This window comes from Meriones unguiculatus, chromosome 9 (genome assembly GCF_030254825.1).
Source record: "Meriones unguiculatus strain TT.TT164.6M chromosome 9, Bangor_MerUng_6.1, whole genome shotgun sequence".
Taxonomy (NCBI): Eukaryota; Metazoa; Chordata; class Mammalia; order Rodentia; family Muridae; genus Meriones; species Meriones unguiculatus.
Genome location: NC_083357.1, coordinates 117395370 through 117420217, shown reverse-complemented (window position 1 = coordinate 117420217; position 24848 = coordinate 117395370). Strand labels below are relative to the sequence as shown.

Sequence of the window (24848 nt, the reverse complement as noted above, 5' to 3'; positions counted from 1 at the left end):
GCAGTGCATATTTGCAATTCCAGCTTTGGGGAGGTTGACCTACAAGTGCTATTAAGTTTTTAACAGCCTAGGCTACATAGCAAGGCACAATGTCTCAAAATGACAAAAACAAGACACGAAAGCAGTCCTTTCAAATGTCAGGATATCACCAATCATAGAAATGGCACTCAAAAGAGATTAAAATTTTGCCCAAAGTGGGCATGGTGACACACAACTGTAATCCCAGCACCCCGGGAGTGGGGGTGGGGCAGAGGCAGAGCCAGGGTGTGGTCTGCAGCTCAAGGCAGCTCCACCAGCTCAATTGCCCAAACATAAAGCCACCAAGTCACAAAACTTGATAAAATTTATGAGGCCCTAAGCAAAAGCGTATGAAGGTTCTACAAGAGACCAAAGACATCAGGAAACAAGCAGGAAACAAGGACAGAGGCACCCAGGGTAATAAAAAGAGAAATAAAATTCCTAATCCCAAATCAGAAACATTCCCCAAACCAAGCTCTTTTGCGGCAGTGTCTCCCGAGCTAACTGGAGCCCCTGGAACTGGCTTCGTAAAGCAGCCGGCCTACACAGAGGTCTGCCTGCCTCTGACTCCCAGTGCTGGCATTAAAAGCTCACCCCAACATGCCTGTTCTAAATCCAAAACTTAAGCACCAGTATAGTGTCCCAGCTGGAAAATGCCACATCTGACCCTGTGTATTTGAGTGGAAACACTCAAAATTTACCTTTGGGCTATCTGCATAAGATAGACTAACAATCTTGGTTTTAGACTATAATATCCCATCCCAAATATTCCAATATCTAAGAGAATCCAAAATCTATCCATTTAAGGTCTCAGAATTTGGGATAAAATGTCTCCAGTGAATATCACGAAAATATAGGACAAATGGAAAGTGGCTAAATGGAGCTAATTACTGGTAAAATCATGGGCACCTAAAGGAAAGTGCAGTATACTCAGAAGTATAAGGGTTGAAAACAGGAAAAAAAAAAATAGCTACGGAAGACAGAGACATAATCTGTGTTCCCCTGAAGACTCAGAAGAAGAGAACAAGGTTTGAAAACAGAAGAAAGAAAAGTTTGTTTAGGGTATGATTTAGGAAAACATTCCAGAAACGAAAGAGAAGTTTTCATAATAAAAAAGCACAACTGGGGATGGGGAGACTGGCACCAAGCCCAATGGTGCAATTTCAGTCTCTGGGACCCACAGGGCGATGAAAAAACTGACTTCCCACGGCATGCCTCAGCATGTGTACACCGACACTCAGACAGACAGAAAATTAAACACCCATAAAAAAGCGTATCACATATACTACTAAGGAAACCATCACCAAAACACCTCATGAGTCTTCCAAAATGAAAAAAAACTAAGTGCCAAAATGTCCCCAACATTTGAAAAATCAAAACTTTAAGCCAGGGCAAAGATTCACCCCAATACACAAACCAAATGCGTGAAATTGGTAAGAATTTTGAGGAATATGACTCACACTTTTAAATGAAACTACTAGAAAATAAAACTTCAGGAAAACTAGAAGTAGCCACACAGTGAAAAATAGTTAATCCAAAAGTCCTGTGTACTCTAAGAGAAAGGCTGAAACAACTGCAATGGCTGAACGAGAGCTGAGAACATAAAAATAAAACTAATAGCTCCTGAAAACACAAAAATAAAACCAAAAACTTGGCAGAGAAAGTTGAAACCCAAAATGCTGAAACTTCATGTTTTAGAACTGCAACAGGATCCGTCTCCAGAGAGGCACAGAGAGCTGGTAAGCCTGACCGTAAATTAGCATCCAGACCATCAAACTTCCCTGCCAAGTCACAAATTCCACTCCCAGGCATCTCCCCAAACCAAATGAAAAGGGATGGATGGATGGATGGATGGATGGATGGATGGATGGGTGGGTGGGTGGATGGATGGATAGGTGGGTGGGTGGGTGGGTGGGTGGATGGGTGGATGGAAGGATGGATGGATGGAAGGATGGATGGATGGAAGGATGGATGGATGGAAGGATGGATGGATGGAAGGATGGGTGGATATGTGGATGGATGGGTGGATGGATGGAAGGATGGATGGGTGGGTGGGTGGGTGGGTGGGTGGGTGGATGGAAAATGGTTTACAACATGAAAGAAGCCAGGGGCAAACAACTCTACACATATGATTGTTCCTGGTACACAGGAAGTCTGGAAGGTTATACACCCAGTGCACACACACACACAGACACCCATGACAAGAACTCCTGGGTGCTAACTATGTGAGGTCCCTGCAAACAACTACTTCACAGTTCATACTGCTGGGATAAGAATGCCAGTGACATTCTTTTATGCACTGCATAAGAATGCAAAAGCAACTGGGCAATTTCTTTTTGCAGAGAGGGTATACCAGAACCCAAAACCAGGTTGGTGAACACCTGACCAAAATGGCCTCTGTCTTCTATCCTTAACGTAGGGCGGAGTACAACCATTTGAAGGGACTGGCTTACTGGCACAGAGGAAAAGGAGGAGACTCGGGGAATGCGGCTCTTTCCAGGCTCACTATCTTTGGTAGAAGGAAAAAAATTCCCAGAATACTGAGAAAGTTTACTCCTAGGATAACCACTAAAAACAGGTTGCCTGGGGCTAGGATGGGGGAAGGATTGACCAAAACCAGCACAAGGGGATGGGGTCTTTTTGGGGCAACAGAAATATTCTAAGTAGGCGAGGGAATGGTCACGAGCTGTAAACTTCCAGGAACAAGCTTCGGATTGAGCTAAGGGTGCCAGAGAGCAGGGACACAGGTGGCTTCGAGAGTCTGTGGAGGTTTGTCACTCTTCTTGTCACCGAGACCCAACACCAGACATGAGGCAGCTGCAGGGAGGAGTCATTTGGGCTCAGGGTTGAGGGGACAGTCTAGCACACGAGGCCCTGGAACAAATCCAGGCATGGCAGGGCGTGTCTGCACCCTATCATGAGGTAGTGAAGGAAAGACAAAAGCCACATGCACAAAATGGTTGAAAGACCTTGCCTCAAAAATATGGTGTAGAGCACCATTTCCCAACCTGAGGTCACCTATGACCATCAGAAAAGACAGATATGTCTACAATTCACAACAGCAGCAAAATCAGTTATGAAGTAGCAACAAAAAAAAGTCTCTGGTGGGGTCACTACAACATGAGGCGCTGTACTTGAAGGACCACGGCATGCAGAGGGTTGAGAAGCACTGGTGAGCAAAAGAGGAAGACACCAGCATCCCCCTCTAGCCTTCACACAAGTGCAGACACACACATACATACATGCACACACAGACACACACACTCCCCACCCCAGGGCCAGGCCAGTGTTTTGGTTCATCAGGTAAAGGTGCCTGGTTCACAGGCCTGACACGCACTAGGCGAGATCCGGCTCTTGAAAGGGGGCCTCTTACCACAGAAATAAAAGCCATGAAAAACTCCTTTCCCATCTACTCTGTACACATTCCCTACTGGGAAGCCAGTAAACAATGTCTCCTTTCTCTGCCCTGCAGTGGGTTCTTAACGAAAATCCCAATCTCATCCACGCCAGGTGAACGGTCCGGACATGAAGCTGCGCCTCACTGTTCTTCACAGTCCACGCCACGTCAGCAAGGCCCGGGCACAGCGGGGCGAACCTGCAGCCTCACCTCCTTCCTGCACTGCTCTCCCCACTCCTTCCTCATTACCCACCACCTGTGTCTTGAGAAGCCTGGGTACCACTGCTCACTTGTATTTTTTGTTCCTTTGAGGCAGGATCTCATGGTCCCACACGGGCTTGGAACTCATTACACAACCGTGAATTCCTGACCCTCCTTCCTCTACCTCCCAACCGCCCCGTGTGCTGGGATGACAGGTATGGCCCACCTCGACAGCTTGGAATCTCAGTTCTCACACTCAGAGGTTCCAGGGTGGTCAGTGTAGACGTGTAAGCCCGTTGTCGTTAACAGGTCTACACAAACGGACCACTTCACTGTAAGCTCACCTACCCCGAGGAACTCACACACACACTGAATGCACTGTGCTACCTCAGTTTACACTGATTTGAGTGAGCGCAGTTCCTGCATTGCCAGGGTATGCAGTGACAACTGGCAACCGAGACCTCTTTTATTCAGGGCAGGGAAAACCAAAGACAGAAACAATAATTCAACTTTTGATGACAGTTGCAGATTCTGACTGTCAACAGTCTTGGGTCTTGTTCTGCTTCCACTACAATGATAAAGCACCATGACCAAAGGCAACCCTTGGGAGAAACAGCTCGTCCATCTTACAGCTTCTGCTCCAGCCATCACCAAAGGAAGGCAGAGCAGGAAATCCAGGTGGGAACCTAGAGGCAGGAGCTGTGGAAGAGACCACGGAGCCATGTTGCTCACAGCCTGTTTTCTGACTGACCCCAGGACCATCTGGCCAGGGTGACACCTCCTGTAGCTGGACCTCCCACATCAGTCACTGATCAAGAAAATGTCCCACAGATCTGTCTCCAGGCCAGTCTGGTGGAGGTTTCTCTTCCCAGAAGATGAGCCAGGAGAGGAAACACGTCAGGGGAAGGTGGATTCCCGTGAGGGAGCCACGGGCGGCCAGCCCCGTCAGTGTCAGAATGATGCCCCAGAAACAGGACCCTGGCACACTGGTTAAACTGAGCCAACCTCCACCTCCCTGATCACAGCCTCTCGCCTGCGTGCTCCGCCTCTCCCCTGGCTGCCTGGCCTGGCTCAATGCTCACGGTAATGGCTCACCACCATGAACAGGCACTTACAGGCCCCTAAGCATGGCAGCCGCACTCTACAGACGGGAACTGGATGACTGTACCCTTGTGAAGGCAGAAGAAAGAGGGGCTACGACTGCAGAAGGAGCAGACACTCCGGCTAACCACCGGAGCCCCACATTTACTGCAGATGGGGCGCACTCCTTGAATTCTCAAGTCTCAGACAGGCTAAAGAACTGTGACCCGAGCTGCACCCTGAAAACAGGGTGACAGATGGGACATGGGGGTACAGTCCTGTAATTCCAGAGCCTGAGAGGTGGTCAGAGGAACACTAGGAATTGGAGGCCACCCTGGGCTCCACGGGGCTGTGTCGGCAAGGGAGTGGTGGCGGGTGGCCAGAGTGGGCCAGGCACACGTGTCAGGCAGCACTGCAGAGCAGGAGCTGGCCAGGCGGTAGGCCTGGTGAGCAGAGGCAAGACAGTAAGGGGGACTGAGAGGTAGCGAGACCTCTCCAGAACTAAGGACGAAGCTTTAAACAGGCCTTTCCCTGAGGTGCCGTGTGCTCCCACCCAGCAGCTGACAGGCGGGGGACACAGCTATCTCAGTCTATACTTAATAACGAGACAGTTTTCACAGCCGTCGTTGGGAAGACTGACCAGGCGGAGCATTTTCCCATGACTTCACGTCTGCTCACATCTTCCATGAGTGTGGTGCCCTGGGAAGGGTGACGGTCAGGCCGACCTCGATGATGGTCCTTGTCTGGGGCCACAGGTTGGACAACTGTACAACAAAGCCAACAGCACACTTCAGGAGATGGGCCCCAACATCCTCTCCGTTTATATACCCCTCCTTCCCTAATCTTGAAGACTATAGTTGTATCTTCTCCAAATGAGACAGGTCAGAATCGTACAGCCTGCCTGGTGTCCCATTGCTGTGAACAGACACCTCACCATGACCAAGGCCACTCTGACGAGCACAGCCCTCTAACGGGGGGACTGCCGAGTTTCACGGTGGGAGCATGGGCTGCACATGGGCAGCCATGATGATGGAAAAGCAGCTGAGAGCTTTACACTCTACGCTCAGGCGGCAGGCAGAGAGCTGGGCACTGGCTTCTGAAACCTCCTGGCGACAGCCCTTCTCCAACAGGCCACACCTCCTACCCCTTCCCAAACAGCTCACCAAGTAAAGACAAGTGAGCTGGGGCCGTTCCCACTCAAGTCACCACAGGGCCTCTTGTTGCTGGGTGTCTGACAGGCCAGCTCACTTCCTTACGCTGAGGAACAGCCCACTGTAGGGTGTACACCACCTGTTCAACTGTCCTGCCGGAGGACATCACGGCAGCTCCCAGGCCCCTGGCTATTCTGAGAAACTTTCCAGACAAGAAGTGGAAGGGAGTAGGTGTTATCTCCAAGAAGGCAGGCTGGACATGACAGGCCATGCTGTGGGGTTTAGTGGCCCTGCCCAGCTCCTATCTTAGGCCCAGCAGGTCATTCAGCTGTCCTGACTTGTCAGGTAATTGAGCTTATCTCAGAGGCCTAGAAGATAGTGTGTCTCCTTCAGTTGGTGAGAAAATGGAAGGCTTAGTAACTAATGACATGTGTCTGAAATAAGCAACAACAACAAAACCATACTAGCCGTTTCCTGCAATAAAGGAACAAAGCGGCACTTGTTTCTAAATCAAGCCAACATGTTCCGAGCAGTCTCATTATTTAATAAAATATTCAGTAAGACCTTACATACCATTTGCGATCTCTAAGACTCTATTGAGGTTTCATGCTCTCTAGAAACCAGTGTCTGGGGAAAGAGGCTCCTCGTCCACCCAGGAACCACACCCAAGGACCACATCAAACAGAGGTACTGGGTCAGGGCTGTAATCTTAGCACATGAGAAGTGGAGGCAGGAGGATCATAAATTCAAGGTTGTTCCCAATTTTACAGCATGTTCAAGGCCAAACTCAGCTACTAATGTCTCTACCTCACAAAGGAGTAAACACGCCGGGCATGTTTACTGGGATCACAGGGCGCACACCTGTGATCCCAGCCCTCAGGAGGCAGAGGCAGGAGTATCTCTGTGACTTCAAGGCCAGCCTGGTCTACAAAGTGAGTTCAGGACAGCTAGGACTACACAGAAAAACCCTGTCTTGAAACAAACAACAGCAAAAAGAATAACAAAATATACAAATAAAAATTAATGCCCAAACTAAATGTTTTTCTACCTGTGTCATAGTCACAAACAAAAACCCACTTGCCTAAAGCCTGCCAAATCCACACAGTGTGAATGAGGCCCCCCCCCAATAGGTCTACGAAGCCATTAAAGATAGACTCCTCCACTCTCCAACAGACAACACAGCATTACCATAATCCAAATGACACAATAAAACACAAGTGTAAAGGGGACTGTGTCCTTCCTTTAGAATCAATGATTAATTACAATAGCGAAATGTCAAGGAAAACATATATAATAAGAAAGTTAAACCCCTTGTGAAATAATGAGGAAGTTTAAATGTCAGCCTGGTTGGCACATATTCCTTTAGACAGACACGGTTGTCCGTGTTAAAAATTTATGACTAGGAGAGGCACACTGTCGCTTAGCCTGCTTGGGGGTGGAGCCATCAACTCCAGCCAGCGGGTGTGAGGCGCTCACAGCACAGTGGTGACCAGGGTGGTCACAGCTGCGTGGACAGGCGTCCTCTTCAGGGAGATCCCTGCACTGCACACCCTGGCACCTCCCAGCCCGTGAGGCCCACGGCCACCTCGGCACAACCTCGAGAGCTGGGCGAGGTGCAGGCAGGAGTGGCCGGAACCCCAGGGGAGGCCTAACCCCCCTGTGCCGCTTCTCAGGGAGGAAACGTCAGCAGGCCGGCCTTGGCGGGTTCTCTGCAGCAGACTCGGCTGCCATGAGGAAGACGGTACCTCGGAAAGCTATAGATTCTCCAGCAGGTGCCAGCGGGAGGGGCCCACCAACCGTCAACTGTCTGCTGGGTGAACTGGCCGACTTACACAGTGTTTGGTAAGCTGTTTCCACTTCTAAACCAGGACGTCTCAAAATATCTGGAAACCTTCCTCACGCCCACTGACAATAGGATAAACACTATGCGCCCAGGGTCAGGGACACAGAGCAAGCGTGTCCCCTCAGTGCCCAGCGGCCTTCTGTGCTGGGCCATCAAAGTACTGCCCAGCCAGGACTACGGAAGGCCTTCCTGAGCCTTGACGTCAGATAAGACACAGGCAAAGCCACCGTCTCTCGGGAACGCACAGCGGCGGCTTCAGGAAATGCTCAGGGACACGGCAGATGCTGTTCAGAGAGCGTCCAGAGCCACCGAGACAATGCTGCCTTCCCAAAACCAAAACCGCAGAACACAGCAGTGGGCTAGCACAGACACAAGCTGGACCTCACCCTCAGCCCCGTGTCACCAAAGGGCGGCCGTGCGGTGGGCGTGGGGATAGGATGAGAGAACTAGCCAGCATCTGTGGAGACGTGAGAGCCCAGGGCCTGATGCCATGGCCGCCAACACTTCACCTTCCCACAAAGCCCTTCACTGAACACTTACATATCACTTCCCCGGGACTCCAGGCAGGGGCTTGGAGAAGAGAATGTGTCTGGCAGCATCCACGAAAAAGTCAAGATGGGTAAAAGGAAGGCTAAAGAAACTGGCCCCACACCCGGCTGCCCTGCCCTGCCCTGCCCATAACTAGCGGCCTCCCTGGGAGAGGCACTGACTCTGACCTCCAGGAGGCTCCGGGGCTCTGAGGTAGCATCCCAAATCTAGAAGGAACCAGGCACTGTGTGAACTTTTCCTGAGACGTGAGCAAACATCTACTCCATAAGACAGACCAGAGAAACAATTCTACCAAAATGCAGCTGGGTGGGCCAGTGAGTTTATCAGACCCACTGACAGAGCAGGTGAGGGCTGACTTACAGGCGCCTGGATGAGGCCAAAGCATCCCCGGGGAGCTTCACATATTATGGACGACCACGTCCCTTAGCTGGAGAGATGGAGCCTTCCTCCAGTCAGCCTTCCACATGCTCTATGCTGCAGAAGCCGCGAGACCAGGTGGTTGGGGCAAAATGACATCCAGCTGGGAGGGCAATATAGGAAGGAGCTGACGGACTCCCTGCCAGCCCACTCCCATAGCAAACTCTGACAGGCCTGAGCGTAGCTATAAGCACACACAGCTGTTCTGGGCACAGGGCGAACATGTGTGTCTAATCCAGCACTCAGGAGGCAGAGGCAGGAGCTAGCCTTGGCTACAAAGTTACTCTATACCAAGCCAGCCTTGGCTACAAAGTAACACACCAAACAAACCAACAAGCCGCAGCAAGCCATGTTAAAAATCTCAAACACAATCAGGACAGTAAGGAAGGGTGGACTAGAGGCTCGGCAGACAGGAGAATGAAGAGTAAGGAAAATGCATGCATTTCCTTAAATTATATTCCTGTTTTTAAGTAATATGTGGCTTGAACACAAATGTTTACCCTCCACAGCAGCACCATGCCTGTGTCGGACACTCTCAGATCATGCAGACAGCAACAGAAACAAAACCCAAGAAACTGCAAGCGAGAACAGCCTAGGTTAGAGAAAACCATTCAGAGTTTTGAGCGAGGTTTTTTTTCCTTTTCAAGATAGCGTTTTTACTGATTCTTTGGGAATTTCACATCATTCATCACTCTCACATTGGACTCCCAGTCTTTCCCTGTCCTCCCCCACCGTTGTCAGCAACCCCCCCTCCAAAAAAACCCTTCCAATTTGAGTTATCTATACACTGGGAGGTGGTCAACCGCCGGGGACCTGCTCCCTAAATGGCGCTGACCCCTCCCTTCCCTTCCCGAATCCCTGCTGGAGGCAGACACCCATTGTCCTATCACGGTTTTGAAGAGGCCTCCTGTAAAGGCTGTTACTATTAGGGGTGGGGGAGGGGAGGGAGCGGTAAGGGTTGTCACAGAAGTCTTCAATGTCCACACTGATTGAGCATTTTTAAAAGTGAAGTCACCACGACTATCTCAGTCAGTCAGACACGGTGGCTTGTGGCTGTCTGTAATTTCAGCACTTGGAAGGCAGAGATAAAAGGGTTGCATCAAGTTTGAGGCCAGCCTGGGCTACATAATGAGTTCCAGGCCAGCCTGATCTAAACATGTAAGACTCTGTCTCAAAAATCAACAAAGAAAAATTTTCCTCACTGAAGTAAACAATTTTGTTCTATACATCAGCATAAGAACAACAAACAAGGTCTGTAAAGAGCCCGAAAGACTACAAAGAAAAGTCAAAATCAAAGCCAAGAGTAAGCAGAAATTAAACAACAAAAGAATTTGTTACAGCAAATACCAATTGACCAAAAGGAAAGACATGAGAAAACAATTATAGAATTTCCCTCCCATCCGGGTCTATGGAAATTAATACTCCTGAGAAGTGTTTCAGACTTCCAAAGTTACAGATAAACAATCTTTACAAAACAAAAACAAACAAACAAAAAAACTATTACAACCTCATTATAAAAGGATAGCTAGAGTCCTCCTGGACCAGCACAGCAGAGCCTGGACACAATGGGGAGATCATCTCAAAACCTGAAGGCAAAAAACCCCACAAAGTAACAGAACATACTGAAAAGGGGTGTCCACGGTGAGGAAGCTGGGCGTGGGGCTCATGCACATACATGGGGCACACACATGCACGTGGTGGTCTATATGGGGGTCTTTCCCAAGTAATCTCCATTAATTCTTTGAAGATCCCTACAGTTTTGAACTTGAGGCCGTTACTGTAAAAATTTCCACTCTAACCTTAGTCTTATTCTACTGTTTAAACTGTGATTAATAATTATCTTGATCAGTACTAAAAATCGACTGCAGCTAATCAGCAACCTAAAGCAGCCACAGGTCAGTGAAGAAAACAGGCTTCTACTGAGAAGGCACCACGATGGCCGCTGCACCCACAATCTCCATATGCACCTTTGCTGCACACACACCCATACCGACTGTCCACAGAGCAGTAGGAAACAGCAGAAAATTTGCTCAGAAAGCACGCAGGCAGTGAGACTGAAGAGCATATGAATTCTATGCTTCAGAGACGAGAATGCACTAAGGGCTTACACAAACAGCTCACTGTTTTAAAGACTTGGAAGCGGAAGCAATGACTGTAGAACGTGACAGCCTCGTTGGGAACAAGCCAGGCTGAGTCCCGTCCCTGACAGGTTTCTAGGCTGAGAGACGAGGAGACTGTCAGAGCATGGTGTGGCTGCATCTCAGAGGACAGTGACAGTGGCGGGTACGTGGCCGGCTTGTAGAGTGTGCCCCAGGAGCCTGGAAGGAAGGGCATCTTCATACCCTCAAGAGCCTGCATTCGTGTAATGTCGGCCTCTGACAGCCCGGGGCACTGAGGCCTCCCCAGCATGAGGTCGGCTTCCTGAAGGACAAGCCTGACACAGACAGTACCGGGAGGACAAGGAACAGGGCACACCAAGCACCAGGCAGCACATCTGACCCCGCCCACCCGGCATGGAGGAGGCAGCGGGCTGCTCCCATTGGCACACATGTGTGAGGGGAAATAAACCCGGTCTGTTTTCTGGTGACTCAGCATCCATAATTATCAGAAGCCAAGGATTAGCTGTTCATTTCACTTGTGAGACTGCTGAGCCCTGACACACACACACAAATATATACACATGTGTAGCCACACTCACATTAGCACACATAAACACAGGACACATGTACACAGGCATATAAATGTATGCACACACGGGCATTTACACACACACACTCGAACACATGCACAGCATGCAGCCTAGGTAAAGAACTGGACAGACGTAGTGATCTCACTTGGCAGAAACAACTTAAGCCGGGCATGGTGGCCCAGCCTGCAATCCCAGCAGTTAGGAGTGCAGGGGACGTGCTCCATGCCACACACACGATGAGTCACAGACTAGCAAGTGTACTCCTTGAAAGAATGAAAGGGAGGAAGGAGGGAAGGAGGAAGGGAGAGAGAGAGGAAGGAAGAAAAGGAGGAAGGAAGGAGGAGAGAAGGAAGGCAGGAGATAGGATGGAAGGAAGGAGGAAGAAAGGAGGGAAGGAGAGAAGGAAGGAAGGAAGAAAGGATGAAAGGAGGGAAGGAGGAAAGAAAGGAAGAAGGGAAAGAGGAAAGAGGGAAGGAAGGAGGAAGGAAGAGAAAGAGAGAAAGAGAGAGAGAAAGAGAGAAAGAGAGAAAGAGAGAAAGAGAGAAAGAAAGAAAGAAAGAAAGAAAGAAAGAAAGAAAGAAAGAAGAAAAGGAAGGAAGAGAGACTCCCAGTGAGAAAGCGCCTCCATCAGATTGGCATCTGTCCTCTGCCTCCCATTCCCGGCCTGAAGGCTTGCCTGTCCCACACTCCTGTCACCAGGAAGCTCTGCTCAACTGTGAGGTCCCAGCCAGAAGGAGGATGCCAAGCAGGCACGAGCTGAACTCTTCCACCCCATGAGCTAGAGCAAATCCTCTTTGTTCAGGTCAGACATTTGCTCACAAGAACTCAACAGGAAGTGTTGACAGTGGGCAGTGGCCACGAAGGCCACGTGCTCGGGATACTCGGGATTAATAAACTGGAGGGAAAGAACTCGAAGCTTGACCTTGAAAGACCTTATTTTGCAGTTTAATATCAGTTTCACATCCAACAAATTAGGATCAAGAATAAGGCTGGCGAGATGGCTCAGTGGGTAAAAACATGCGCTTCCAAGCCTGAGGATCTAAGTTCAATTCCTAGAACCAATATGGTGGGAAGAGAGAGCCAGCTGAGGCAGGAGTCAAGCGCCGGAGGGCCGGCACGAGAAACTGATGGCGCGGGTGTGCCAGCTCAGCACAGTGGCCCTGTCTCAGAAAACATGACAAGCAGCTGAGGAAGACACTAGGAGTTGACCACAGGTTTCCACAGGCTGTGCGTGACACATTTTCTCCTAGAGAGATGAAACACACTTACCCCAGATAGAAAGCCCCCAACAGACCAAAGTTAGGACACCATCAAAGTCCTTGGTGAAACCTGAATGAGCACTCTGAGCTCAGCAGGTTGGACAGTCCTTCCCCAGTGCCTCAGCGAGCCTGCGCCTCTTCCAGGCCGGCACACGGGTCTCCCAGTCTCTGTGCGGCCTGGCCTGGCCCGGCTGAGAGTCCTCTTCCCAGCTTAGCTGTTTGAGAGGGACTCAGAGCTTTTGTGCTTTATCTGACAGAAGGAGCCCAGTGAGGCTGGTCATTTTCAGTAACTTCCCAGAGCTGTTTTGAGTAGTTCGCCTTCCTGTTTACAGAGCTTGCCTGAAGGACGGAGTATCTCATTCTCACAGGAAACTATTATATAACACAGGCATGCAGGTACACCTGTGCACACACGCATGAATGCGCGCACACACACACACACACATTACCTGTGTCCTTACCTTAAAAAGGGAAAACAGCAGAAACACACAGCACAAAACCTGAGCATGCATCCTTTATGAACTGGACCTGAGCCACACCGGAGCCATTTACATAGACAAAAGCCATTTAAGAATTACGTATAGGGTAAATTTAGGAGACAGAGAAAAACGGATTCTGAGGCAGGAGCCTCTCCAAGCTCTGCTTTCTAACGAATATATCTTAGGGCGTGCAGGCAAAGAAAAGGGGACGTTTTCCAGACTTTCACCATTTCTTTTTTTAATTTGTTATTTAACTTTTATTAATTATACTTTATTCATTTTGTGTCCCCCCATAAGCCTCTCCCTTCTCCCCTCCCGATCCCACCCTCCCTCCTCTTTCTGCATTCATGCCCCTCCCCAAGTCCACTGATAGGGGAGGTCCTCCTCTCCTTCTTTCTGATCTTAGTCTATCAGTTCTCAGAAGTGGCTGCATTGTCCTCTTCTGTGGCCTGGTAAGGCTGCTCCCCCCTCAGGGAGAGGTGATCAAAGAGCAGTCACCATTTCTTAAGACACTCTCAGAACCCATCTTCAGATACCAACGCCGGTAACTTCCTGCACTCAACTTCTCACAACAGCCTCGAGGCGAAGAGAACACTGAAATGAGATGGAGTGGGGACGACTTTAATCCCACCACCATTATGATCTGCTCAACGCGAGGAGAATTCATGGGAAGCCCTCACAGGCAGGGGCCGGAGACAAGACCGGGGCCAGCAACAATGTTCACCAAGCACAAGACCAGTGAAATAAACCAGCAGAGCGGAAGCACAGAGCTCTCGGAGCTCTCGCCTGAGCAGGGCAGGAGGAGGCTTCGAGGTGGGAACCCCCTTCACTTCTTGAAGAGTGACCCCAGAACTCGGAGGTTGCTCCCCAAATTGTGAGGGTTTTATCCACATATGAAATCTTACCTGGGAAACTGAAAATAAAACATGCAAAAACGATTTATGACACAAGGCTCCCAACTCACTTTGAAATGTAAAACACCTCTATGCATTTAGGAAGTCATTTTTAACACTCGAGAAAAAGCAAATAGTCTTTGTCAAATATGAATTTAACTACATAGTGGGTTCGTTTTAATTTCATAATCTGTTTAACTAATAGACCATTAGCTCAAATCCCTTTCCCTGCCACTCTTCATAACACTGGGTCTCCTGACACAACCCTTAACTATTCTCTCTCCGTGGAAAGCAGTTACCATCTGCCTGTGACAGTGACCACCACGTGGCACACAGAGGGATCACGCATCCTTTACGGACGGGGCCTGGACCAGACTATGTAATTCTCCCAGACAAAAGCCACTGAAGAACTATGCTGCACCAGGCTTGGAGGCACACGCCCTCAATCCCAGGGCTCAGGAGGCTGAGCAGAGCAGCTCAGAGTTCAAAGCCAGCCCAAGTCTAACTAGACAAGGTGCAGGACAGAGAACTTATCTCAGAAACAGAAACCGTGGCTGCGGGGCTCATTTCATCAATGAAGTACCTCCCACACAGGCGTGAGGGCGAGGATCTCAGGGCCTGGCTGGCGGTGCCTCTCTGTACCGGCGCTGGAGCAGAGGGGAAGGTGTGCAAACCTCAGGAGCTGCCTGGCGGGCCGGCCTACCCAAGCAGCGACCACCATGTTCAGTGAGACGGCCTACCTCAAAATGGACGTGGAGAGCAAGAGAGGTGGACACCCACGGTCACCTCCCTCTACGCGCACAGAACACAGCACACGCGCGTGCGCGCTCACACACACCGACACACACAAACACACACACAGACACAGAGAGAAAAGCACACTTCCACCCAAGGCCGTAAGCAGATTTTAAATACACTGTTCAGTGTATGACTCATTTGGGGCTGGAGAGAGAGCTCAGTCAAGAGAGAGCTTGTGTGACAGAAGCACACTAGTTCAATCCTCAGAACACATGACACAACAGCAGGAGGTCTTGGGAGGTGTCCACAATCCCAGTATTGAGCAGACACAGTCACACAGTTCCCAGGACTTGCTAGCCCGCCAGCCCACTCCGAGAATTCCGGGCCAGTGAGGACCCTGCCTCAAAAACCAAGATGGACAGTTGCTAAGGAATGGTGCCTGTGGCTGGCCTCTGACCTCACACCACTGGCATGGTGGCACACACCTTCAACCCCAGGGCTTGGGGGACACAGGCAGGCTGCTCTCTGAGTTCAAGGCCAGCCTCCCTTACATCATCACACTCTTCAGACCCAAAGAGGAGGTGTGCTGGCCACACAGTGCCCCTCCGTCTCCCTCCTCTTTGACATGAGTCAGCACCAGCAGGCAACTGAGTCACTCAGAGGAATCTCAGGTCACTCTCCCGTCCAGCAGTAAAGGATGCTCTGACGTTCGACACAAGCAGAAGGGCCACACGCCACTTATCTATTTGCCAACAGCCTGCAGTTCCAGCCCCGGAGACAGACGTCCCGGTGAAGGAGCGGAGCGTTCTCCGGCACATACAGGGCAGTGCCAGCCAAAGCTCGCCCTGGGCCCTTGGCATTTTGTTCTTAACCTGGGTCCTCCTTAGGAAGAAGCGAGACCACAGCCCCAACAGCTCGCCCCTCGGACAGTGAAGCTGCAGAGGTTCCAGTCAACTTGGTCTGGAGGCAGGCAGGGGTCGAGCTCGGTCTCCAAGTTTAAACCCAGGTAATAGAGATCTATTAAGGTTTTTCTCACAGTAACTGCTCCAGGCACTCAAAATGGCCTGGCGCTCTGAGGTGGAGCACTCAGATGAGAGAGAGGCCGCTCGCCGAAGCTCAGTGGATGCATGGCGGCGGTGCAGGAGCCAGCGCTTGGCCAGGAGACCCGCACCAGCCTCGGACCGTCATTGCTCAGGAAACTCAAACTCCGCCAGGAAGGTTCTTTCTCGCCAATCATCAAGTCTTGATGTTTTCACTGAGTCCCTAAACACATTCACTGTGCACATGACACAGCACATATGTATCAATCAGATCAGCACGATTTAAATAAATGTCACACATTCCAAATGGTCCAGGAGAGGAGTGAGGCTCAGGAGAGGAGTGAGGCTCAGGACAGGAGTGAGGCTCGGGACAGGAGTGAGGTGCAGGAGAGGAGTGAGGCTGAGGAGAGGAGTGAGGCACACGGGAGGAGTGAGGCGCAGGAGAGGAGTGAGGCTGAGGAGACTAGTGAGGCTGAGGAGAGGAGTGAGGCTCAGGACAGGAATGAGGCTCAGGACAGGAGTGAGGCTCAGGACAGGAGTGAGGCTCAGGACAGGAGTGAGGCTCAGGACAGGAGTGAGGCCCAGGCAATCTCTTCACCCCTGCCTTGCAGCCCCTCTGGGCTGGTCCGCCCCTCTGACCTCCGGCTGGGATGGCGGCCACTCACTACTCAGCCTAACTGCAAAGACCACCTGGTACTCACGCCTTTCTTAATCCACGACCTACAAGCTGGATGGGTTGTTCAGCCTGCCATTCAAAGCCCCGTATGGCGACTCGAACCCCCCTTTCTAGACATTTCCCTATTTCTCCTCAGGGCATTCTGCCTCCTTCCCTCCTTCTGCCTAGATTATTGTCCCCAAAACCTGAGAGCATGTTTTCTTCATCAAAGCTTTTCTTAAACTCCACATCTTCCGTGAAACTGTCCTGTTCCTTGTATTTGACAGGCCAGAGCATCAGCGTTCCCTTTCTGGCTTTTTACATAGCCTGCCCTGTACCATCTTGCCACAGACTTAATTGGGCCGAATATGGACATCACAGTTGCTCAAAGAATATGATCACAAAAGACAAAGCCTGCAGAGGATGCTCTCTGCCTGGAAAGGGGCCCACCAAATCAGTGCAAAAAGGACTGCACTGGTTTCTAGGAAACAAACAAACAAAAGATAGGGAAGGGCTCAGCCATACTCATGCTTGAACACAGAACCACCACAAGAGCAGTCAGGTCAACCTCCCCCTCCAGCCAGTGGCCATGCTCATCTGAGTACACACACACAGGCTCGTGATTACGGTGGCACCATTCACGGCAGCCGGGGTGGGAGCCGCCCTCCGTCCACCGACACGGTGTGGCCTGTGCACAGTGAACCGCTGGGCACCTTAGAGGGGACTACGGCACGCAGCACGGACGAGCCACGAAGACATGCTCCTGTGAAGCAAGGCTGTCAACAAAGGGGACACACACCAGCCAAAGCGCACCCACTGTACACTGAACTATCGCGGTTACGGAAATTTAAAAACCCTGACAACAAACTGATGGACCGTCAGGGAGAAGCACGTGTATCTGGTCGGATGATCCCGGATTCTGGGGATGGAATCCGAAGGTGGAGGCAGTGCACAGCAGCGGGCCGGGCCTCACTGGCAACTCGGGTTCTACAGCGCTCCGAGAGCAGAACCAGAACAGAAAAGCCAGCCTCGATGAGAGGAGGCTTAAGAGGAGGCTTGAGAGAGGCTTGAAAGGCACCCGGACTGCACGGCTGGCCTTTCCTTGCTCTACTGTCCCTGTGCCCCTCTTTACACACGTGGCTTCTGCCCTGTGACACACCAACTAGTCTGTATCAGCTTACAACAGCCAACATCACATTTCCAGGAATGGTTACCAGCTGTTACTTAGTACGTCTACACTAAGAGTGGGGAGTGGGGAGGTGTGAGGGGGTGGGTGAGGTTGCCACGCCACAATTACTTCACTTTTAAGTATGATCTGGAGATTTCTTCCCTCTGCCTCTGTTCCTCCATCGTGAAGCCCTGAGCACGCTGCTCTGAGGATCCCTGATTCTACAAGGAACGACACTCCCACTGGGGCCCGCAGAGGGTCGGGGCAGAAAGCCACCGACCCTCTGCGGAACTGCTCAACAACTGCCACCAAAGTTTGGGTTTGGTTTTCGAGAGAAGCAGCCAGACGTTAAATCCGGCTGCCCACGCTCAGTGCAGCTCAGCAACGCAACCACGGGCCTTCAGGAAGTTAACACGAGCAACTGTGCGGACCTTCAGCTGGACGCTCACGGCTGGCAGCAGCCAGGAGGCTGAGCGGGTACAAACACGGCGTCCGAGTTCAGAATGAAAGGAAATTTCCAGAAGGACAGGAAAAAACTCATAAGCTTATTACTGACCAACTGTTCCAAACAGACAAAACACACAAACAAAACCATACAGCAAGCTGACTCCAACCCTCAGACACAGAGCGCGGCAGGCAGGGCAGCTGGAGCAATCCTTGAACAGTTTCTCTCCGATTCTTAGACTACGTCACTGTCAAGGCGTCCTACAAGGCTGATTCAGTGCTGGGCAGTCCCGGCGTGCTCCGGCAACGGGAAGGAGGACTGTGCTATTTTATCTCCTCCCAACGTTCCAATGCTCAGCCCGCTCTTGAGCACCTCTTGAGCGGCAGAGGTGGGACCAGGGCGCACTGTATCCTCTGTGTTCACATGTCAGGAGCAGTTTGGCAATGACCTCACACGCCTTTACGAAGCTTGCACAGAATGGCATGGGGTAGAGGAAGGTGGAGCCAGAGCTGATGGGGAGGGCGTCTTCCTGCACATCCAGGATCCGTGAGAGGCTGTGTTTCAAAACATAAGGTGGAAACCATAAAGATCCATGAGGTTGACCTCTGAGCTCTTCATGTGCACAGACAGCTACATGTTACACTTAGACACACACACACACACACACACACACACGCACACACACACAAATATACATGCTTTATCTTTGCGCCTGCCATCATCCACCCTTCTCAAGTTCTTTTGTTTGCTTGCTTGCTTGCTTGCAGTTTTGACATAGGTCTCCATGTAGCCTGGCTGTCCTGGAACTCACTTGTAGACCAGGCTAGCCTCAAAATCACAGAGATCCACTTGCCTCTGCCTCCTAAGTGCTGGGATAAAGACATTCGGGCAGCCACCACCTGGCTCTTCTTCAGTATTTTGAGTTAAAAAGTTGACTAACTGGCCAGGACAACAGGGATGGGCTAGCTCATTTAGGTCAACTTGACATAAACTGACATCATCCAAGAGGAGGAAGCCTCAACTGAAAAAATGCTTCCACAAAATGGAGCTGCAGGCAAGCCTGCTGGGCATTTTCTTTATTAGTGACTAAGGGGGGAGGGCCCAGCCCACTGTGGTGGTGCCATCCCTGGGTTGCTGGTCCTGAGTTCTGTAAGAAGACAACAAGCCATGGGGGTCAAGCCAGGAAGCAGCAGCCTCCACGGCCTCTGCATCAGCTCCTGCCTCCAGGCTCCTGCCTGCGTGAGTGTCTACGATCCAGGAGATGGAAGTCAAAGAGACCTTTTCCTCCTCAAGCTGCTTTTGATTGTCTTGTTTCTTCAGAGCAATAGGGAGCCTAACTAAGACAGCTGAAGGACAAACAATGTGGATGCCAGTTTCATTACCTAGTGCCCGATGAGGACCAGGAAAGACAAGGGAAGGCTGAGGGGCACAGCCACCACAGTGCCCACGCCAGCCTGGCTCAGCTGGCCTGGGCCTTAAAGGGGTTCTCTGTGAGACACAGAAGACTTGAAACAGTCAAAAACTGGAGATTTACCCATTAACTGAAGTGCTCAAAGAGAGCAAAGAAAATGTGTGAGGCGTCCCATCTTCCTGCCACAGCCTCTCATGGCGTCTATGGTGGGGGCCTCAACTGCACTCACAGATGGGTCATCACTGGGTAGGAGACAACAAACACCTGGTGGGAGTGACCGGGACATGCTGAGGGGGAATTAGTTAAACTCAAAACTGCCGAGTACTCAGTAACGCAGGACCGGGTCCTTTAGAAAACAGGCCTGCCCACAGTGGGACAGGAGTTCCAAAGAGCTAGTACACAGTGATTCATTTCGCAGTGAAGATGAAGAAATGGGCCAGAGAGAGCTGTGGAAAGGAAGCCCCAGAGCTGTATGGAATAAGCATCTATAAACAGACACAGGACGGAAGTGAAGGAGCGGTAAATCACTCAGCATTAAGTGACAGGAAGTGGAGATCCACAAACAATCACAGAACATGGGCTGGACTGCAAGACTGGAGGAAGGGAATGAGGCACGGCTTCGCCAGTCCTCGAAAAGTAACAGTAGTCAAAACATATGCAAAAATGTCCTAAACGTATGCAAAATGTATTCAAAGACCTCAGGGCCCTCCCCCAGAAAGCCAGGCTTGCCTCTACAGGAAGCTCAGCACCTGAGTCTCCAGACCTGCTGTAAGGGTTAAACTTTCAAGAGTGACAGAGTTACAAAGGAAAGCGCTGGTCGCGTGCCAGAGAGAATGCTAACTGGTCTCGGCCTCCTCCTCCAAAACTATCCCAACACTAGAAAGAATTCAAAACAAAGGCTATGAAGTCCTGATGGTGAGAGAGTGTGAGCCAAGAACTCAGCAGAATGGGCCTGGAAAGACAGGAAGTGACATGACCACAGTTAGGGACCCCAAGAAGCCAACAGCCACCAGGATCCCCCAAAAAAGCTGTCAGTGAAATCCAGGCCAACCAAGGATGGATCAAAACAAACCCTCAGAAAGGGCATAGTCCCAGGAAAACGCCAGGGAATGACCCCACGAGACACAGAAATGGGGTGTTGGGACAATCCCTCCCATGGATAACTCAAAATTAACTAGTAAGCCTGGAGCTAGGGGAGGAGACACAGTCAACACCTAAGGTTTCAAAGGAGAAGAAAGCTGGAATCTTACTGTGAAATGAAGCTTACTGTGAAACAAAGCTTACTGTGAAACAAAGCTTACTAGAGAGAGAGAGAGAGAGAGAGAGAGAGAATCATAATTTCTGAACATTTATGTGAAAGATTGCCTTCAAAAGAGTTAAATCACTTAAAAGACTTGCCTTTTCTTTGATGTTTGATTTCTAAAACACACCCAAATTTCCCTTAAAGTCAGAAATTCTTTGTCTCTTTGGCTTTTTTTTTAAGGTCAATTTGATTTTTGCATATTTATATAAAATTGCATCTGTGGTCAAAAGCTATCATCTTTCAGGATCTGTGGCAAGTTCCAGGAGTTCAAAATTATTCACAAAACTGGATCCATAAAATGGAGTTTGCCTCAAAATCAGGTGTGCACACACGTGTGCGCATAAATAACAAACAGATGTTCTTAAAATATTAACAAAATTTGCCTCTAAATGGTGAGATTTAGGATGTCTTTGCTTAATTTTTTTTGTTTTTAGCACCTCCCCACCCCTCCCCTTTTGGCTTCAAATCCCCTTTGGAGCCAGGGTGGGGTCTGGGCTCCCATCCTCCGCCTCCCCAGCTGAGTTTAGGCCTGAGGATTCTAGGCACGCACCACCAACCTGGCTTCCCTGGACTTACCACTGGTTTGGGGTTGTTTGTTGGGGGGGCGGGGTTGGTAGTGAAAATGTAACATTTCCACTTCCCCCAGATAAACTACTTCTCACTAAGGTCATTTATCACCACAACTGAAGAACCCATAAAACGCACTGGTTTGCTCTCCTCCACTCCAAGCCAGCGAGGCCCAAACCTAGCTTCAGGCTCTTCCTCATGGCTCGGGCCACCTTCCCTGGCTCCACCGGGGACGTCACTGCTCCGGTCATTCAGCAGGATGTGGCCCAGGCAGCCATACTTCACATGTGGTTGAGGGAACTTCTAAAATCCATACGGTTCACCCCCATCCCTCCATCCCTGCTCCCATTTTGGCTACACAGTCTTCAAGGACTGACAGACTGTAGGGTTTTCTGCACTGAATTGCTCCTTGTCTGCTGGACAAAGAAACTGATCAGGCACTTTCAAAAGGAAAGCACAAGGATGTGTTCCTTATCACACTTTTTACTTCAGTGTTCTATTCTTTACTGTGCTTATTCAACACAGAAATTCTCGGAAGCTAACCTAAGAAAATGATGGCAAAGAAAGAAATACACAGGCAAAGTATTGAACGGAAGAGGTGTATACTAGCCAAACACGAGAAATCACTGAACAGCAGGTTGAGTTAACAAGAGAAGACCCATTGCCACGGAGGCACTAAATCGTACGTTTTGGGGAAACAGTCATCGTGGAGATGCTGAGGGGCCCTGCCATTCATTCCTCCCCGACCAGCAGCTTCCACTTGGGGATTCATCTCTAGTCTCTCCTGGAACCCCTTAAAATGACATTAATCAGCTTAAAAGGGAACACCCTCAGTCAGTGAGCGCCACAGAGAGCAAGGATGTCCGTGTTCTGCAAGGAAGCGTGGCAAAGAAAGCTGCTGCTGCTGAGAAGGATCACGCAAGGCCCCACAGCGACCCAGACCCAAAGCCCAGGGCCAGTCACAGTTACCACCACAGAGCTGGGAACCTGAAAGGGGCGGAGCCAGAGCTGTGTTGCAGAGGCAGTGCTTGCCTGGCCTTCAGGAGCCCTGGTCCCATCCCCAGCACCGCACACAGCAGGCGGGTGTGCTGGCACTCAGGAGACTCAGGTGTTCACAGTCACCCATGTCTACGTGAGTAGGAACACAACATAGCCTGTCTCAAAATGTAAAGTGGGGTGGGGGTGGGTTAAAGGGGTAGTTAGTTTTATAGTATGTATTTTTAGCCACAATCAAATTTTGTTTTTCAAAAAAACGGAAGCAGAAGGAAGACAGAGGTCAGGCCCTGTGGAAGAGCAGGCGGCAGCAGGTGACAAAAGGATGACATCACGCTCCCATTCGGCCTGGATGATACCAACATTCCCTGACTGAAGACAGCCTGAAACAGTGAGCTGCTCCAGAGCCAGCAAGGGGCTAGCCCACCAGACTGACTTTAACCAATCTGGCTCAACCATCACGTGGGTTTCAATGAAAATCGGGGGAGAGGCAGAGGCCACACCAGTGCCACGCCACCCAAACAGTGAGCAGCTGTGGACACACAGCTTTGCCTCACCATGCTTCAGTTTCCCCGTGTGCAATGCCATCCATCCCTCTTCAAGTTAGGGAGACAGCAACGAACAGACTGAAAGCAATGTACATAAAGTGCAGCTGACCTGGGGCTGCTTGAGGGAAAATGGGCGCCTGACTGGACACAGGCGGTTCAGGCGTCCCCCGAAGTGAGCCATTCGTGCTGGCGGTCCACCCGCGAGCTCCCTCCACGAACTGCTTTCCCCAAAGCTAAGTTGGCAGTGCTGAGCACACGGCTGGGCCTTCAGCAGCCGCACTTCTTGGTGTTCGTCAAGGGCCACTCCGTTCACTCCGGCCTTCCAAAAGCCCTGGAGTGTGCACAAAGAAGGAATACGAACCGTGTAGACGTTCAGAAGTGTGACTCCAACCTCTGCTCTGGGGTCCTCATGCGGCTCTCACTAGAGTGTCCCACCACCCTGCGGGTGCATTCCAAACTCCTGCTGTGTCCTCACACACAGACATCATGGACTTCAGTCTCCAGATCTGACACACCAACCCCTGAAAACATTCTAACCAAATGCTAGCCTCCAGAGAGAGAGAGAGACAGCTCTCGCTCATGCTCTCACTGTGTGTGTGTGTGTGAGATTCCATTTTAGAAGGACAGATACAGACTCCTGACCAACCGCTTGCTAACTCAGGCGGACAGGGGATCACTGTGCAGCACTGATAAGTCTGGCAATTTGGTTTCATGATGTGTAAACCAAACTGTTAACATCTTGGTCAATTTCCTTCCAGGCTTCTCTCTGTCTCTCTGTCTCTGTCTCGGTCTCTCTCGTGTGTGTGTGTGTGTGTGTGTGTGTGTGTGTATTTGTGCACACGTGCTCAAGAGCACAGATGTGCATGCATGTATGTGCAAGCACAGGTGGAGAATGGTCAGTTTCAAGTGTTGCTCCTCCAGCACTGGCCATCTTGCTTTCGGAGACAGGGCCTGCCATGTAGGCCAGGCTGGAGGCAATGAATCCCGGGTCCCCAGTGTCTGCTCCCCAGCCACCATGCCTGGTTCTGTCTGTTTCATAGCACAGGTACGGGAATGGCACCTGGTCCTCACATGACAAGCACTGAACCAGCCACCTGAACAGTTAACACATAACATAAACATTCCGGGCTTGGACAGGAAGAGGAAACCCACGCATCATTGTCTACCTGTAGCCCAGCACTTGGGGGGACACAGCCTGGCTACATGAGAACTTGTTTTGGGAGGGAATGAAGAGGAGATCTCTGTGTGTCAGGAGAAGGAAACAGAAAAGGAAGAAAACCAGACTCCAGGAACTGCTGTCACCTCACTCCAGTGTCACCAAGCCCCAGGGAGTCCCGTAAGATGGAAGGTCATCAGGACAGCCCACATCACCTGCACTGCAGTGAGAAGCCTGGGTTCCCGTGGGCACAGCCGGGCTTTGGTCACCGTTACTGTGCTTTATCCTGTGTGAATTCAGGCCCGTCACAAGGCTCCACCCAGCCACGCCCCCTCTGCAAAAGAATGCAGCAGCCTGAGCTCCCCCTGCTCATAAGAGCCACGAACCACCTGGAAGTCTGCAGCTCAAGCCCAGGGGGGTGGGGGAGGGGGAGGTCTGCAATCACTCACTACCTTCTTTCTTGAGACAAGGGGTCTTATGACTCTGGGCCTCACAGTGTGACAAGACTGGCTGGCCAGGGGCGCCAGGGATCTGGACCCACGCCCACTCCTTCAAGTCCTCAGGCTAGCACTTCACCGGCCTTCCCGGCAGCCAATGCCCCGCCTCCCAAATGCTGCTGTGACACTTTCCTTAGAGCTTACCCACATCCTAAAGTCACCAGGATCACAAACAACTCAGGGGTCCAAGGCTCCAGGACAAGAGGCAAAGGCCAGAGGAACACCAAGGCCTGGGGACACCCTCCCTGACTGAGCCATATCCTAGCAACAGTACGAACGCCTCCTCAGCAGTTCTGCCAAGTGTCACCTGAGAGTTCAGCGATGGAGAACCAGTATGCCCCCTGACCTTCT

General features: G+C 50.8%; 1 protein-coding gene across 5 annotated transcripts in view; it reads right to left on the bottom strand.

Annotated features, from left to right (window-relative positions):
- Farp1 (FERM, ARH/RhoGEF and pleckstrin domain protein 1) overlaps positions 1–24848 on the bottom strand; it is a 197485-nt gene that overhangs the window by 149425 nt on the left and 23212 nt on the right. Inside the window, exons 1-2 of one of the 5 annotated variants that reach the window (XM_021644657.2) lie at positions 22954–23173; positions 18175–18576 (exon numbers count right to left, since the gene is read on the bottom strand). The exons of 3 other annotated variants lie outside the window; for them this stretch is intronic. The gene's annotated coding sequence lies outside the window, so the exon portion shown is untranslated. Of the gene's footprint in view, positions 1–5336; positions 5461–18174; positions 18577–22953; positions 23174–24848 lie in introns of those variants that run through there. One more of the 5 variants, XM_021644630.2, reaches the window with a different exon arrangement.